The 12,932-nt window shown below is 46.3% G+C and overlaps 1 long non-coding RNA gene across 1 annotated transcript; it reads right to left on the bottom strand.

The window, feature by feature from the left end:
- Positions 1 to 957: 957 nt before the first annotated feature.
- Positions 958 to 9,264, bottom strand: LOC144233144 (uncharacterized). Its single transcript, XR_013335605.1, has 3 exons — positions 9,115 to 9,264; positions 5,074 to 5,196; positions 958 to 1,096 (listed from the first exon to the last, which is right to left on the bottom strand). It is a non-coding gene; the product is annotated as an uncharacterized LOC144233144 (long non-coding RNA).
- Between the last annotated feature and the right edge of the window lie 3,668 nt (positions 9,265 to 12,932).

Raw genomic sequence — 12,932 nt, 5'->3', positions numbered from 1 at the left:
ACTGGATCCATTGCAATCTGCCACTCAAGACTGGAGAACAGAGTTGCAAATGCCAACCTTGACTGCAAGCACTATAGCTTGTTTCAGTGGAGGGGGAGTCTTGATCTTTGAATATTTCTTGTTCCAAGGGCAAGGCTAGATTTAGAGAAATGCTCTCAACTACAAGATGTGGCAAAGCAGATTGATAACTATGGTCAGTTAAAGGTGGCTGAAACTTTCTTGCCATTCTCCCATTAAGAGACAGGGTATCTTTCTTCAGGAATCCAGGCTCATCCTGTGACTTATTTCAAAAAAACAGAATGCAGTGGAAGTGGTGCTGTGTGGGACGCCTGGGTGGCTCAGTTGATTTAGTGTCCTACTTTGGCGAAGGTCATGATCTTGCCTTTCCTGAGTTTGAGCCTGCATTGGACTCTGTGCTGACAGCTCAGAGCCTGGAGCCTGCTTCAGCTTCTGTCTCCCGCTCCTTCTGCCCCTCCCCTGCTCATGCTCTGTCTTCCCCTCACAAAAAAAAAAATTAAAAAAAAAAAAAAAAAAAAAAAGAAGTGGTACTATGAAATTTCCAATGCTCAGCTGAGAAAGATCTGCAATGTCTACTTTTGCACACTTGGAAGATTCCCTTTTGGAACCCAGCTTCCATGCTGTGGGAACCCCAAGCCATCTGGAGAGAGGATGAGCTGTCAGCCAAGTGCCAGTCATGTGAATGGGCTGCTTTGAGCATCCTTTCCAGTTGAAGCTCCTGATGATTGCAGCCACAGTCAACCCCAAATGGAGCAGAATAACTACCCCGCTGAGGCTAGTCAACTCACAGAATCATGACAAGTAATAAATGGTGGTTGTCTTAAGCCACTAACTTTTTGGGTTGATTTGTAATAGTGCAACAGATAACTGAAATAATAATGGCTTAACCAATAAAGACATTTAATGAACTTCTCTAATAGAAACTCTGGATGTAGGAAGTTTCAGTTTTGGTGCAGTAGGTCAACAATGTTATTAATGATCTAACTCGCTTCCTTTGTATTCCATAATCCTTGGCAAATTGGCTTTTCGTCTTCCTCATGGATGCAAGATGCCTGCTGCAGCTCCAAATATCACATCCCTATTTAAAGCAGAAAGAAGGGAAAGAGTTAGTATGCATGAGCATTTCTCTTGCATCTCTACCTTTCACCAAGAAGCCAGATACGTTTCCAGAAGCCTCCGAGATGACTTACCATTATGTCTCATTGGCCAGAGATGATTACCCTTAGTTCCAAGGAAAGTGAATGTATGTTTATCTGATCTCTATAGTGTGAAACAGCCTCGGGAAAGGAGGTTGACAGTGGCCTTTGGCAGCAACGAAAAATCTCTACTACAAGATACAGATGTTGTTGCCAATTGACTTGTGATAGTGGTGACTCCATCTGAATTATCCTTACATGAGATGCTTGTTTCCAGCCTTTTCACGGTATGCTACTAAAGACTAAATGAATGCATTCATCTCTTGTTCCAATTTTATTCATCAAGAAACCATATTATTATTTATTTCCGCAGGCTGGTCTTCTTACCAGGAGAGAAAGTATTGGTTGTATAGCTTTTCAGAACCAATCACTACAATAGTAATCTCTCTTTGCAAATGAATTGCATCTGGTTTAGACATCAGTCTCAAAGTGTGGCTAATGTGAGTCTAACCCGGAGGGACAATACCTCTCATGGCGTGTTGAGAGAGCCAGGTTTCCCTTGTTTGTAAGGATCTGGGTACAGTCACCTAACCTTCATGCTATCACATGAATCTCTTTGGGAAACAGCTTGCTGGTTCTTTCTTCTGATGGGGACACAACTGACAGCTGAGCGAAGATATCTGGTGTTACTACAGAGACGTTACTACTACAGAGAATGAACATGGCTACGTGGACATGGGTTCTGCTCCCTGCAGGATTACAGAAACCCTGGTGACTTCGGGATGATGGAGGTGTTGAGCTCACCACTCTGATTTTATGAGTCGATCCTGAGTTTAAAAAATCTGTCTCATTAGCCCCTAAAGGTCAGGTCAGTGTCATGGTTAAGAACATCATCAGCTCAGGTGTGCCTATGGGCTCTACCTCATATTGACTGTGTGGCCTTGGGCAAATGTTTTCCCCTCTTTGAGCCTCAGTTTCTTTATCTGTAAAATGGAGACAATATTCAGGCCTCTACCTTGCAAGGCTGCCATAATAAGTGACAGGTGTGACATATGCAAAGTGCTTGGCATAGTGTCTGGCTGGACATGGTGCTCACCAAGTAACAGCTATTTTTATTTTTATAGACCTTACGTCCAAACTGGAGGTTAGAAAACCTGGTTACCCATAGCCATGCTGTCTTCGTCCTTAAAGTGCCTTTTCATATACTCAGTAATGGTTCAGGGAGTGACAGTGGGGCCCAAAACACTACCGTTGCCTTGAGCTGCCTAAGGCAGAGAAATACAAGACGTGCTCCCTAGGCTCAGAGAAGTTCTAATGTGGGTAGAGAGGGAATATATAAAAACATGAAATGGTGGGGCGTCTGGGGGGCTCAGTCAGTTAAACATCTGACTGTGGCTCAGGTCACGATCTCGTGGTTCACGAATTCGAACCCCACGTTGGGCTCTGTGCTGACAGCTCAGAGCCTTGGGCCTGCTTTGGATTCTGTGTCTCCATCTCTCACTGCCCTTCCCCTGTTCATACTGTATCTCTCTCTCTTTCAAAAATAAATAAAACATTAAAAAATTAATAAAAACATGAAATGGTTGGGGCACCTGGGTGGCTCAGTCGGTTAAGCATCCGACTTTGGCTCAGGTCACGATCTCGTGGTTTGTGGGTTCAAGCCCTACATTGGGTTCTGTGCTGATAGCTCAGAGCCTGAAGCCTGTTTCAGATTCTGTGTCTCCCTCTCTGCCTACCTCCCCCACTCGTGCTCTGGCTCTCTCTGTCTCAAAAGTAAATAAACTATAAAAAAATTAAATCAAAAAACCATGAAATGGTTCACTACTGTGTGCAACATATCAAGATGAGGGGGCAGCCCTGAGTGCAATGAAGTCTGAATCCATCTTGCTCGTCCTGTCCTGGTGTCGTGGAAATAGCGGTGGACTTGGAGCCAGATAGCCTTCCATGGACGCTCCCCACCCCAGGCTTGGTTAGTGACCACCCAGTGACTGGGATAGCACCAGTGCTTACCACCGAAATGTAATTGTTCACCTGTTCAGTCTCCTCTATTAGATTGGGAGCGATGGAGGACATTCATGCCTTTATTTATTAATTAATTAAGCAAATATTTACTGGGTACCTGCTGCGTACCAACTATTGTTCCAGGAAATGAGAACAAGACAGCCATTGCCTATATCCTTGAACACCTCGTGGAAAGTTACACATAAAGACCACAAACAAATAAATACATGGATATATACGATGCTGGGTGGTGACAAGCACTGGGAAAAAACAGGAAGCAGGATAAAGGGTGTTGTGGACATGGAGATGTACCACCCACATCTCCCATCGAGGAAGGACTTGCTGACCAGCAGTAGGGAGGGTGATCAGGAGATGGCCCCCGACCTGTTCCTCTTGAGGGTCTGCCTTAGCTGCAGAGAGCCACTTTGCCCAAGCTCACACACTTCCCAGGGGGACCTGCATCCCGTGCTCATGAGAGGGGTGGGGTCAAAGGCCTGGCCATTTCCTCCTGAGTCCAGATGTGCTGGTGGGCGATACTTGCTCGCAGAGCTTATCTCCAGGGTGGATGAAGCTATGTTGAACTGATGTCATAGTTTATCTTCCGTCTTTTATCCACATCTGCTTTCCCCTCTACACACTCCCATCTCTGTATTTGCTTTAGGAGAATCCAACACGTGACAAGGTGATGGAGTGTCCTGGAAGGGGAAGGCTTGTGAATTTGGATAAGGTGGGTAAGAAAGTCCTGTCTGAGAAGGTGACATTTGAGCAGAGGCAGGAGGTGAGGGGTCAGCTGTGTAAAGATCTGGAGGAACAGTGTTTCAGGCAGAAGGAGCAGCAAGTCAGAAGCCCCAAGATAGGGATGTACTTGGCACATTTGCGCATCAGCCCAGTCATGAGGACAGCCGATGATAATGCAGTAGGAGAGGGAGTCAGCAGTACCATATGTGGGGACATCGCTACTGCAGGTCCCTAATACCAGTGCATAGTTGGTCCTGAATAAATGTCTATCCAGTGTAACTGGGCTGTCATTCCAGCTCCTTTTTGTGCCTCAGTTCCCTGCCTGTCATCAGTGGCAACGGTGGGACCCTTGAGCTCTGCTCTAGAGCTTTTGTTACCATACCGTTTTCTCTTCTTGCCTTCCCTTCATCTCTCTCCTCTCTTCCTCCAGGGGTCTGAGCACACCTGATCCCACCCCCAGCTTCTAAGCAGATGTCTCCCGCTAGAAGGGTAGTGGCTCTTGGCAGCTCGTCCCCATATCCCAGAGCCCCTGAGCTGAGAAGCAGCCATACCAGGGTGGTAGGTGGCAGAGTCAAGAGAGAGTTAGATTTCTCTCCTCTGATAATAAATAAACCCGATTAAGGCATCCCTGCACCCGTGGGGCAGGGTGCTCCTTTGGTGGGCCTTATTGCTTTGATAAAAACCATAATATCTGAAAATTGTCTCCAGCACTCGAGAACTCCCATTTTATGACTTGCACGTGCCTGGGATAAATTGCTTTTGCTGCTTTGTTATATATAATTCAGGTCCTTATGGATGCTAGTGGGATGCATAGCACTCTCCTGTAATGATTTATTCATTTGGGGGAAGTAGAGTGCACCCACTGGGTTCTGCCCAGCCTGTCTGACATCTCGAAGGGCTGGCGCTGCAGGCACGTGTTGGATTCGTCTTGAGAGGCAGGAGCTGGTGGGGGCTGTTTCGCTTTCCTGGAAAGCAGACCTGGCTGCGTAAGGAGCACGTGTCAGTGTGAAGCTTCCTCTGAGGCAGTCGCTGGCTGAGCTAGGGGCTTTGCGGGGGTAATTTCAAGCTTCCTCGCCACCACCTTGGGGATGTAGGGTACTCATATGCTCACTTTACAGATGATGAAACTTTACAGATGAGGTCACTTTACAGATGAGGTCAGAGAACTTATGTGACTTACCCAAGGTCGCTGGCCAAGCAGGCAAAGAACTTTTCCTAACAGATGGGTCAGGCTTCATTTTGCCCATTTGTGCCTGAGCCGGGTGCTTAACACACGTGGATTCATATCCTCTGCAGCATCCACCTGTGCGATACAAGTGATTTACTTCCCCGTTTTATAAACAGGGAGAGGACTGACTAGGTTTACCCCCCAGAAACGGAACATCTGGGATTTTAACATAGGTCAGCATTCATTCATTCATTCCTGTATTCATTCATTCACCATTCATTCATTCATTTATCCCTCTGTGCCTCAGTTTCCTCATTTGTCAGTTGGGGGGAATATCAATACTTACCTTGTGGGGTCATTGTAGGATTAAATGAGGGATGGGGAAGATGAGTTCTCACACGAAAAAGGCATTGAATAGTGTCTGGCCCACAGACAAATGCACAGTAAATTTTAGCTGCAATGGTAATGATTTTATCATTCACTTATTCTTTCATTCTACAAGTGTTTTTAAGTAGCCCACTGTGTGCCGGTTGTCTCCTAGGTGCCTTGCACATGTGGACTTGTTTTTGATCTCACCACTACCTGCATCTCACAGATGGGGAAATGGTTCAGAGAGATGAACAATTTGACGGTGCTCCCCAAACGGTAGCCAAGTGAGTTTTAATTTCCAAAGTAGGTCAGCATGCATTCATTCGTGTATTTTGTGTGGGCAAGGCACTTCGTGTATTTCTGTTGACTTGAATGCACGGATGAATACAGGGTGGATAAGCTTGGTTCCTGTCCTCAAGCCACTTGGGGTATTTTGTGTCAGATAGAGGCAAGTAAACAGGAAATGACTGTATGTCATGAATTAGAAGATGCACTTATTTCCTCCCCACATATTAACCTCTCTGACATCTGGGTGGATCTTAAAATCAATGGCGTAAAGTCATTGTTGACCAGCAGCCGTCAGGGTGAGGTGAGCCTCGCCTGGAGATAGCACTGGGGCTTATCTTTTAAGCATTCTTGTGTCTCTTATGCACTTAATGACACAGAGGATGATATCTTATAGAAGAACATGGACACTGGCAACCGTGATTGAAAAAATGATTTAGAAGGCCTGGATTTTGTCTTGAAGACTTTTTTTTGGAATATCTTAGCCACTGTATTTTGCTCCTGTTTCTCTTTTTAAAGTGTGTGCCAGCGCGCTATGTGATAAAACATTGATGTGTCCATAAGTCTAAAAGCACTTTTTAAATAAGTAGAAATAAACATTTTCAGTGATAAGAAAGCACTGTGACTCCTAGGTATAGACCCAAGAGAAATGAAAACATATGTCTGCATAGAAACATGTACACCAGTGTTTATAAACAGCATTTTTCACAATCACCGGAAGGCAGAAACAGCCCCATTGTCCATCAACTGATGAATGGATAAATAAAATGTGCTCTCTCCCTATAGTGGAATATTATTTTACCCATAAAAAGGAATGAAGTACTGGTACATGTTACACTGCAGATGACCCTTGAAAATGTTATGCTAGGTGAAAGAAGCCAGCCATGTAAGCCAGCATATTATAGGATTCATTTCATATCAAAAATAGAGAATAGAGAAATAGAATAGAGAAACAGAGAAGTCCGTAGAGACAGGAAGTAGATTAGTGGTCGCTTATGATTGGGTAGGGGTGGAGGGGTAGAGGGAAGGGGGTGCTAGCTAATGGGTTTCCTTTAGGGGCTATGAAAACTATCTAACGCCCACGGTGGTGATGGTTACATAGCTGTGTGAATATACTACAACCCATTGAATTGTACACTTTCAGTGGGCAACTCGTCTGGCATGTCAATTATGTCTTAGCAAAGCTGTTAATGAGAGATGAGAAAAGCATTGTGCCACAGTCTTTCATAGGGCTGCGCACCATGATGATGGTGGCTTAGATTTGATGAAAATTGGTATAACGTCAGGTGGTCAGTGTTACATCCAGGGTCGAGTTGGGATTGCAGAGGTGCTGAGAAGGTGCCTGGGCTCAGCAAGGGGAGCAGGGAAGGCCTCCTGCGGGTGGTGGTGGTGGTGATGGCGATGCCATCACCAAGTCTATGAGGATAAGTAGGGGAGAGTAGGCCATGACCCGGGCACAGGCAAAGGCTGTGAGGTGAGACTGCCTCCTTTACTTCAGGGACATGGGTTTTTCCCAGTGCAGATGCCCATCCCTGACCCCTGGGGCTGGGAGGGTTGTACAGATGAGTAAGTTGTGGTCCGTGCTTTCCAGGCACTTATGTTCTGGCAGCGAAGATAATGCACATACGCCCAGTCTCCCCGGTCACCCTAATAAATGGCTTGTCAGCGTGTTTGGGGAAGAATCGAGAGAAGGTGGCTAGAGAGTCAGTCCTCACTGAGATTTTACTTATTTACATTGTTTATTTTATTTTAGAGTGCACGAGCAGGGGACAGGGGCAGAGGGAGAGGGAGAGAGAGAGAAAGAGGGAGGGAGGGAGAGAGAGAATCTTAAGCAGGCTCCATGTTCGGTGCAGAGCCTGGTGTGGGGCTCCATCCCATAACCTTGGGGTCATGACTTTAGCTGAAACCAGGAGTCAGGTGCTCAACTGACTGAGCCACCCGGGAGCCCCTGGCTGAGGTTTTAAAATCAGGAGAAGCTGTAAAGGCAGAGCATTTCCACAATGCAGGTGGGAGAGTGAATGACACAGCCTTTCCAGAAGGCAGGGAATTTGGTAGGGGGCTTACCTATCCACCCAGCTGTCTCACAACAAGGCATTTATCCTAAGGAAACAGGCTTACTGACCTCCCAGTTGTCTGTTCACAAGGATGCTCTTAAACCCAGCTGTATAACGAATAGCGAAACACACTATCCATCCGGATTTGTGATGAGGGGCCCCCAACTCAAGACACTGCAGCAGCTTTGTCAGATGGGACCCCGAGGCGGGCAGATGTGCTGGTAAAGGGCAGACCTGGATGTCAGATGCACCTGTGTTGAAGACAGGGCTGTATCCTGACCTTGGGCAAAGCCTCAGTTTCCTTGTGGGTAAAATGAGGATGATGATAATAGAACTTACCTCTGAGGGCTGAAATGAGGATTAAAGGCTCAAAACTATGAGAAGTGCTTACAACGGTGTGCAGGGAATGAATTCTGGCATTATCGATTATTATGTTATTATGGAGCTAATAAAACAGAGGTACTTGAAGTCTAATGAATGATACTGGAAGATAGTCAAGATCAGTTATTAAATGAAAAAAAGCAGTTGAGAAGGGACTTCGTGTGTTTGTATAATTTATTTATTATGTATCTATAATTTATTCTTTTCTTCTTGATGCTTTAAAAAACTTTCCTAAAATTTTAACTTTAGTTTTTTAAGCTTATTTATGTATTTTGAGAGAGGTAGAGAGCACGAGCGGGGGGAGGGGGGGCAGAGAGAGAGAGACAGAATCCCAAGCAGGCTTCACAGTGTCAGGGCAGAGCCTGATGCGGGCCTTGAACTCACAAACTGTGTAATGAAATCAAGAGTCGAAGTTTAACAGACCAAGCCACCCCAGTGCCCAAGTTTCCTAAAGTGTTTATTTTTATTTTATTGTATTTTTATTTTTATTTTTTTGAATATTTTTTTTATTTATTTCTAGGAGAGAGAGAGAGAGACAGCGTGAGCAGGGGAGGGTCAGAGAGAGAGGGAGTCACAGACTGAAACAGGCTCCAGGCTCTGAGCTGGCAGTCAGCACAGAGCCTGACGCGGGGCTCGAACCCACGAACCGCGAGATCATGACCTAAGCGAAAGTCGGATGCTCGACCAACTAAGCCACCCAGGCGCCCCTATTTTATTGTATTTTTAAAAATAGCTTATTGTCAAGATGGTTTCCATATAATGNTCCCCTTCTTCTCCCCCACGGTCCTCCGTTCAGTTCCTCCTAATCCTCCTATACGTGCAAACATATGGTAGCTGTCCGTCTCTGCCTGACTTACTTCACTCAGCATAACACCCTCAAGTTCCATCCATGTTGCTACACATGGCCAGATTTCATTCTTTCTCATTGCCATGTAGTTTTTAAAGAGACATAGAAGACACATACCTCACTGCAGGAACTCAAAGCCCCTCCCAGCCCATCATCCACTGGCCGATGGGAACCCTTTCTGGGGGCTTCCCCAAGCAGCAGGGCTCCAATCTGCCGTCATTTTGCTGTGACAGGGAATGAAGGCAGTGCAGGCTGCTGCGTCTAAAACCAGGCAGAAGGAGTCAGTCTGCTGTTCTAGCTCTTCCGGTTCTGATGTGGTTGACAGAGATCAAATGCTGTTTAAAACCAGGCAGGGTTTTCTTAATTCCCCAGCAGATCAAGACTTCTCGGTTTGGCCGGCAGGGATACAGGAGACTGAGCTCACCGTTCTGGACTTCTTGCCAGAGATTTCCAATACTCTTGGGGAATCCCATCCCTGGGGACTGCGGGTGCTGCTGAGTCACCCCTCCTTTGGCCCACAGCCTCCGCTCTGGGGGAGAGAGCGCTGCTCATAAGTCATGCGATCGAGCTGTCAGTGGCCCCAGGATGCCACTTTCACTTCCAGAATGTTAAGGGAGAGCCCGCACCTGTGGAGTTCATTCTCCACTGCCAGCCTGAGCCACTCGATCAGTGTGTGTGTGTGTGTGTGTGTGTGTGTGTGTGTGTGAGAGAGAGAGAGAGAGAGAGAGAGAGAAAGAGAGAGAGAGAGAGAGATTTATATATTTATTAGGGTTAAAATTTGGGCATTACTGAAATATTTCATGCGGATTTGTAGCTTGGAGAGGAGAAAGGAACTAGGAGTCAGGAGACTTGGATTCTGCTTTATGTAGTTGAGGAGCATTTTTTTTTTTCCTTTTTAAATGTCTTCTTTTAAAATTGAGGTATAACACATACAGTAGGGAGCATAGATCTTCAGCGCACAGCCCGGTGGATTCTACATGCCAACGTGCTTCTAGAACCACCCCAGAGTTCAGGATAGACAGCGTTTCTCCCACCCCAGCTGGCTCCCTCATGCTGCCTCTGAGTCAGTATCACCCCAGGGGTGAGCCCTCCCCAGCCCCCATTACCACAGGTTAATTCTACCTGTATTGACTTCCTATAAATGAAATCAAACAGAATGTATGGTTCTGCCTAGCTGCCCAACAGCATGTTGGGGAGATTCATCCCTGTTCTTGTGGGTAGGACTGGGTCTTCCTTTTTCATTACTGTGTAGTATTCCACCACATGACTGTTCTGCATTTGTTCATACGTTCTTTTGTGGATGGGTGTGGGGCTTGTTTCCAATTTGTGGCTATTATGGATAATGCTGCTAAGGGCATTCCTGTACATGTTTTTTGGTGGATGTGAGCCCTTATTTTTGTACCATGATTTCTTGCAGTAAGAACTGTAGGAGTCTCGGGGTGCCTGGATGGCTCAGTTGGTTAAGCGTCCGACTTCGGCTCAGGTCATGAACTCATGGTTTGTGGGTTCGAGCCCCGTGTCAGGCTCTGTGCTGACGGCTGGCTCAGAGCCTGGAGCCTGCTTCGGATTCTGTGTCTTCCTCTCTCTCTCTGACCCTCCCCTGCTTACGCTGTCTCTCTCTCTCAGAAATTAAAAAAAAAAAAAACAAAAACCTGTAGGAGTCTCATTACTAATAAGCCAGCTTCCACTCTTCCCCTCAGTTAATCTGTGCTCTGCATGGCAGTCTGAGTGATCTTAAATAAGATTGGGTGAATTACCCGTGAAGCCTCCAAAGGCTTCGAGTGCATTTGGAACAAACCCCAGACTCTATTCTGGCCTATGGAAATGCCATGTAGTCTGGCTCCCCCTGGCCATTCCTGATTCTTCTGGAACCACTCTTCCGTTCCCTGGGTTTCAGTACCCCTGGCCTTCTCTGTCCCTTGAGTATGCTAAACTCGTTTCTCTGCATGGTCCTTGGCACTAGCTGCTCCCGCTTTCTGGAATTCTGCCCCTGAAGCCTTCCCCTACAATTGATCCGTTCTTCTCGCTTATGTCTCCTCTTCTGAGAGGTCTTCCCTGACTGTCAGAAAGAGCCCTCGTATCCATTTGTTCTTGATAGTGTTTTCTACCCTCGAATCTTGTCTTCTCCTCTCCATGAGAGCAGGGAACCTGTCCAAGTTGTTCACTAGCCCAGTACCGGCTACGTCACCTGTGCTTGTTTGATGTCAGTGAACATTTGTTCAGCGAATGAATCAAGGCATCAGCCATACACATCCAGATCCTTTTTAAAAACATTTTTTAATGTTTATTTATTTTGTGGGGAGGCAGAGAGAGAGAGGGAGACACAGAATCCAAACCAGGTTCCAGGCTCTGAGCTGTCAGCACAGAGCCCAACGCAAGGCTTGGACCCACAAACCGTGAGATCATGACCTGAGCCGAAGTCAGACGTTCAACTGACTGAGCCACCCAGGAGCCGCCCCCCCACCCCCCATCCTTTTTTAAAGGGAGGTGGTGCAGCTTAGTGTGGACAGCCTTGAAGCTTGGTGATCAGAATTCCTGAGTTTGAGGCAAGTCTTCACTTCTTCTAGCTGTGTGATCATAATCATTCCTACCTCCCTGTGCCTCAGTTTCTCCATCCAACAGTGGGGATAGTAGGTTGTCACAGGGACCTGGGACCCACTGTTGTCATTTACAGAACATATGTTTTGCCACTTACAGGGAAGTTGTGCTATGCCTGTTTTAGAAACATGGAGTAAAAAATTTCATTGAGTATGGAAAACAAGGTCCAGAGACTGCTCAGATGACACAGGTCCCGAGTGGTAGCAGCACTGAGACTTGAGCCCAAGTCTGGCCCCACTGCAGCACCCATGCAGATGCCTCTGGGAAGCACCTGCTATGGGAATGACATCGCTCTGGTCAGGTTGTAGCACCCAGTGTTCACATGATAACAGAATTCACCCCCCCCCCCCCCCCCCCGCCATGTCCTGCTTGGTTAAGTCACTTGGTTCTCACAGAGGACCAGGAGGGATTCCAGGTGATCACAGGATTACAGGTGAGTGACCTGGGACTCTGTACTCACCCTGACTCACTCTTTGGCCTCAGGCCCACTGCTGTCACGGCTGCTGATAACTTCAGATACTCTAGGCGGTGCTGTCGGTGGTTTAAGCATTTTCACATCTATTATCTGGCAGTCCCCCAGACTTTGGGCTTCTGCATGCCACCTTATCATTCTTCAGATCTGCTCACTTAGGGGCATCTGGGTGGCTCAGTCAGTTGAGTGTCCCACTTTGGCTCAGGTCATGATCTCTTGCAGTTCATGGGTTTGAGGCCTACGTAGGGTTCTTTGCTCAGAGCCTGGAGCCTGCTTTGGATTCTGTGTCTCCCTCTCTCTCTGCCCTTCCCCTGCTTATGCTCTGTCTTTCTCTCACACTCTCAAGAATACATAAAGATTAAAAACATTTTTTAAAAATCTGCTCACTTAAAACCCAAAGCGGAAAACAAAAAATAACTTGACCCAATCCTAAGCAACTGTATTCGTGAACTCCTGGTTAAATATTCAGTCAACAAACATTCATTGAGCACCTGCTATATACCAGCACTACTTGGGGCACTGGGAGTATATAGTACACCAAAAGAGAAAACCCCTGATTTCATAGTGGTGGGAGACACACAATTAATGAATTAATAAATGTATACAATGACAAGTGGTAATATGTGATTTGACGTAAAATAAGACAGAGGAAGGTGGTAGAGATAAACAAAGTAACACACACACATGTATTTTTCTGCTGCACATAAAATCAATACATAACTGTTAGAATAAAAATGTCACCCTTCGTGTACCATCTAGATTTGCCTAATAATACCAGGTCCGTGCAAAGTACATACTGCCATTAAGAACACCTTCAAACAACACCAGGAGAAAGGCAGACCAGCCAAGACTGCCTCCCCTTTAC

The sequence above is a fragment of the Crocuta crocuta genome, unplaced genomic scaffold (assembly GCF_008692635.1).
Source record: "Crocuta crocuta isolate KB4526 unplaced genomic scaffold, BGI_CrCroc_1.0 scaffold339, whole genome shotgun sequence".
Taxonomy (NCBI): Eukaryota; Metazoa; Chordata; class Mammalia; order Carnivora; family Hyaenidae; genus Crocuta; species Crocuta crocuta.
This window is presented reverse-complemented; position numbering and strand designations above follow the sequence as displayed.